Here is a 6,000-nt window from a genome sequence, read left to right as displayed (position 1 = left end):
TTTACGTGAACTCTTTTTCTGTCATGAAACAGGGGCGCCGGTCGATCTCTATGGGCCACCATCATGGTCCAGATGACTGATCCAGACAGTCCATGAGAATCACAAGGGCCATATCATTCATGCCTAGGTGGCAAATTTCCAACCAAGTCCCGAAGATCCATTCTTGATCGTCCAAAAGCAAGATGGACGGTGAAGGGATCTGATACAATGGGCCATGCAGAATTTTAAGAAAACCCACCCTTCCTAACCAGTTTTTCGTCAGGAATCCAATGAACGGGGTGGATTTCTCTAAAAACTATACTATGGGGCCCACCGATTGTCACAGCGTTTCCTGCTTACGCATGGACGAGCGTCCGTGAAAAACGGCCACAGTGGGCCGTTCTGTGATCACTATCAAGGCCGGATCAGTGATCCGGACCGTCCAGAGGATTCTCAAGATAAGGAAGGTTCCAACCATGATGTCAGACGGGTAAGGTAGATGATCGGCCACTCGAGACGATTCGTCGAACCGGAACCATCCCTGCTTCGCACGCTGCGTAGAGCAAGCTTCCCAGCCGGCTTGTTTGCGGACTCCGGATCTCCACCAGTCCTGGCTGCGTAAGGAGTAGCTCCGCGTCCTATTTCTGGTAGGATTCCCGGAGGACAGCTCTATAAGGAGCGTGTGATCGAGAGAGAGAGGGGTATCCACGGTGGGCAGGAGGGAACGAGCAGAGAAAGGGGAGCCGGTTTAGTTTGGAACGAGAGAGGGAGTTGGTCAGCTGGAGGTGTGCACGGCTTGGGAGAAAGACAGGGACGTGGGGAGTTGCTGCTGGGCACGGCTTGGAAGAAAACGGGGCTGCTGCTGCTGCTGTGCACGGTCTGAGAGCTAGAGAGAGAAGTTTTTTTTCTTCCTTTACTCTACTTCCTTGTTTTCTTTCTTCTTCTTCTTCTTCTTCTTCTTCTTCTTCTTCTTTTTCTTTTAATTAGAATTTAGCCCGCATCATGACGGGCTAAACCTCTTAGCTAGGGCTAAGAGGTGAAGCTTGTAGTGAGATGGGAGACTCTGATTGCTGGGTTAACTATTTAATCGTGAATTGAACTTGATTATGGTTTAATTGTTAAGGGAATGTTTGTAGTTTTTAATGGTCTATTGTGACTGAAATTACAATGGGTCTGTGATAGCTTTGAGCACGTTCCTTTTCTCCTTTTCATGTTTATGAAGTCAGAAAGCCCTATTGTTCACCATCGTCTCATGGGCATGGTCGGATGACGGTACTATGCCTAACTTTCATGGCATGTTGATTGATTGGTAATTAGATTAATTCTGTTGTTTGCTTTGTCTCCTAGGCATGGTTAGATGATGGAATCCATTCTAATTCGTACACCTTTCACCTCTTGAAAACCAAATCAAGTAAGTTCAGTCTGATTTCCATAATTCCTGATGCAGGCAAAAGATCTCCCTGATCCCTACAAGTGGATCCTCTGAATCCCTAGTTTCATTTCTCTGAGTTACTTAAGTTTTAGATAATCATTCCGCAACTATTTCCTAAATTCTATTTGTTTTAGATCGCATCTTCGACTAGTTCTAGTTCTAGTTGGTTTCAGATAACGTACAGGTATCAGTCCCTGTGGATTCGACCTCGGTCTTACCGAGTTTATTACTACATCACAACCCTGCACTTGGGGAGTGAACAAGTTTTTGGCGCCGTTGCCGGGGACTGACGGTTACGATTTTCTGAAATTAATTGGTTTTAGGATTAGTCCAGTTTAGACATGATTTTGCTGGCACATGAGTGGTGTAATCATGCATCAGTGAGTTATGCCCTATTCTCAGCAATAAATACTCAAACATGTTCTATTTCACTCGGTATTGGATAGTGGCATATTTGCGTGGATGCTTAGCGGGCTCATCTAGCACTACAAGCTCTAGATGTCCTGCTTGTGTAATTCAGATAAGGTATGGATACAAGGAAAGAGACATGCAAACTAGACATGACCCATCCATGATGGTTTCCTCCATATCAATGACTTGGATAAATATACAGGGTCAGGTGGAATAGATGGTTCTTGTGAGCTATTTTAGATAATTAGCTAAAAGCATAGACTTCTTTAACTTAGCCATAGAATGTTGTGGTTAGACTTCTTTCGTTCGTTGGAATTCCTGAAGAAGAGTTTTAACGGATAATTGAAGTCTAAACATTGTAAACCCCATAAAATCAGATTTTTCAAGAAATCATTTTAAAAAAAATCTGTTTTATTGAAAGATCAAAACATCTCATTTCCCATTTCCCATGAAATGTGAGTGAGGAAAACTAGAAAATCAACGAGGGAAACTAAAAAATGAGAGGGGCAAGCTAGAAGATCAGCGGGGCAAGCATAAAAATGAGCTGGTCAATCGTGAAAATTAGTAGGTTAAGCATGAAAATGAGTGAGCCAGACTAGAAAATGAGCGGGCCAAGCATGAAAATGAGCGGGTCAATCATGAAAATGAGCGGGTCGAGTATGAATTTTCAAGTGGGTCCCACATTTCAAGTGGATTTAATAATTTCAATGGGCCCCACACTTTGAAATACAGTTTTGGTGGGCCCCACAATCAATGCACATGTGTTAGGCTATGCCCCATACTCATGAAATTCAGTTTTGGTGAGCCTCAGACTCAATGTACATGATTTCGGGTAATATGTGCCTTTGGGTTGATGGAGGAGGTGAAAGCGATGAAGTAAAGCATGAAAATGAGCGGGGCAAACTAGAAAATGAGCGGGGCAAACTAATATGAGTGGGGCAAACTAGAAAATCAGAGGGGGGAAACATGAAAATAAGCGGGGCAAACTAGAAAATCAATGGAGCAAGCATGAAAATCAGCGGGGGAAACTAGAAAATCAGCAGGGCAAACTAGAAAATCAGTGGGGGATACTAGAAAATCAGCGGGACAAACTAAAAAATCAGCGGGGCAAGCATGAAAATCAGCGGGGCAAACTAGAAAATCAGCAGGGGAAACATGAAAATCAGCGGGGCAAATTAGAAAATCAATGGTAGAAACTAGAAAATCAACGGGGCAAACTAGAATATCAGCGGGGGATATTAGAAAATTAACGGGGCAAACTAGAAAATCAGCGAGGTTAACTGAAAAATGAGCGGGGCAAACATGAAAATGAGCGGGGCAAACTTAACAAATAATTTCGTGACTTGAGCCGAAAAATGTAAACATATCCAATGTTCAAATGAACCACACCACATGAAATTTTGACTTGAAATTCTAATGTTGATCATTTCTTAGGGGCCACAGAAGTTTTGGATCAAGCTTATAATTGTGTTTTCTATTAATTCATATCTATATGATCTTATAAATAGGTTTGATAACAAACAAACATCACTATTGGGCCGACTATGGTTTCGACAGTAGAAATCATTATGCCCACTGTTTCCCGTGGTATGATCCACTTGATCTTTTGATATGCTTCAATTTGGGGGCTAAACCCCTTAAAATAAATGGAAAAATGGATGGACGGCGTGGATATACGACACACATTCAATGTGGGCCCAACTGAGTTTACTTAGTACAATGGGAGCGTACTGACTAACTCAGTACGCAATTCGATTATGCTTGTTGCGCCCCACAATGGTGTTTTATTTGTAATACATCATGTTCATCGGATTATGTAATACTATTCCGTTTTCATCGCAATATGTATACACCAAAACTTCATATGTGGAAGGGAACCTACACATTGAGGGAGGGAACCTAGACATTCAGCGGGACAAACATGAAATTGAACGGGACAAACATGAAATTCAGCGAGGGAGATATTAAATTCAGCAAGGAAAACATAAAATTCAATGGGAAAAATATGAAATTGATCGCGGCAAACTTGATATTCAGTGAGGGAAACATGAGATTCAGCAGGGCAAATCATTAAATTCAGCAGGGCAAACTGGAAAATCAGCGGGGGAAACTAGAAGACCAGCGGGGTAAAGTAGGAAATCAGCGGGGCAAATTGAAAAATCAGCGGGGGAAACTGGAAAATCAGCGGGGCAAACTGGAAAATCAACGGGGCAAACTAGAAAATCAGCGGGGCAAACTGAAAAATCAGCGGGGGAAGCTAGAAAATCAGCGGGGGAAACTGAAAAGAGGTTTAGGAGATAACTAGGTTGGTTGGCTAAATTAGCTTCTCTTACCCCAAAATCATATGTGGTAAGTTAAGTAAATCATTCTAGTTTAGGAGATATGCTTGTTAAATAAATAGAAAAAGAAATGAATTAAAAGATAGAAAAATATTTTTATATACTTATATATACATATTTACATAATTATGTATTAGAGAAAAATGTAAGGGGGAAAAAGTTATCCATGTAAAAAAAAAAAGAAAAAAAAAAGTGCATAGCATTACAGTTATGGCTACGGTTATAATCCGTAGCTATAGGCCTAGCTATGACCCGGTCGACCGGCTCCCAACCTAGTCGACCCCAACTCGCTGGATCATTTTGTTTTCCTTCTTCTTTCTTCCCTATTATGATCCCCTCCGATTTTTGTGGGTCCCATTATGGGGTATGTGTTATATCCAAACCATCCATCTATTTGGCGAACTCGTATTGAGATGAAAAATATAACAGATCTAGCTATCAAGTGGACGACATTGTAAATGGCAGTGGGTACAGAAGCCATTGAAACCCTTTTAAGGGTTACAGAAGTTTTGGATCATTATGAAATTTGTTTTTCCTCTTCATCCAGGTCTTTGTGACCCTATGAATGAACTTAGACGGGGAGGATTTCTCACAAACATCACAGTGAGCCCCACCTAAGTTCCCCATCGTCGGACCGTCCGTCAGCGCTCGTCTCTGCACGCCAGCCAGAGGAATGCAGGGGTATTTTCGTCCTTAAATGCGGTGGCTGTATGAGGAGGTCTAAGTGCGTATGTTAAATTTGTATTGTATCATAAAAACCATTGGATAAAAGGTGGGGTCCACAGTCGTAAATTTCTCGCATGATGGAGGTTGATACCGTATAGGGGGAGAACCGGAATACAGTACAACCATCTATTGATAAAGCATATGTGGACTGATTTTATATAGATCAAATCCATCCATATGATGGGCCTACCGTGGATAGACGATGATATAAAAATAAAACTATCAAACCGTCTTATTCTCATCATTTTTCAATTTAATCTTGTAGCCGTTGTATGGTTTCACTCTCTACAGTCGCTTGATTTCCACGGATCAAATGAAATTTTCTGTCTTAAAAGGTGGTTATCTTTGATATAAAGGATATAAAGGCCATCCATGGTAGATCACAGTGCATGGATGGACCTGCTACTTTATCCCGCCACTTGTACCTAGATTTTCATTCAAACCTCAGCGAGTAACACGCGCATTTCCTCTCTCCCAAAAATGGGTACGTTTTTAGCATAGACCTGACCGACTACCTACGTTATTTTATGCGATCCGAAAAAATCCTTGTATTAAAGTAGACTATTATTCGTACAGACAAACTTAAAAAGATGAAATATTCCTGCCTTTTTTAGCTGCTTACCTAAACAGGTAGAAATATTTTTATAAAAAAATCAACGTTTATACTTTAAAAATCGCATTTAGTTAGATAAATTTTCGAGCGGAGAAAAACAAAAGGGCATTGTACGGACTCATCTACAATGCTAATATTTTGAGGAAAAAATTAGCACCGTGGACAAGTCCATACAATGCCCTTTTTTTAATCGTCGTCTGAAAATTTATTTAACCAAGGGTGCTTTTTAAGGTACAAACGTTGGTTTTTATACAAAAATATCTTCACTTGTTAGGGTAAAGCAACTAAAAAAAGTAGGGGTATTTTTATCTTTTTCGGTTCATTCGTACAACTACGGGTCTACTTTGATATTTAAGGTTTTTTTTTCACATCCAATAAAAAATGTAGGAAGTACGTTGGGTCTATACGACACAAAAACCCCTTCTCTCTAGAATTTGACCACTTTAAATGCCACCTTTTACCTGGCATTTTTTTCAAAATGCTCCAAACTTTAATTTCTC

This window comes from Magnolia sinica, chromosome 14, assembly GCF_029962835.1.
Source record: "Magnolia sinica isolate HGM2019 chromosome 14, MsV1, whole genome shotgun sequence".
Taxonomy (NCBI): Eukaryota; Viridiplantae; Streptophyta; class Magnoliopsida; order Magnoliales; family Magnoliaceae; genus Magnolia; species Magnolia sinica.
This window is presented reverse-complemented; position numbering follows the sequence as displayed.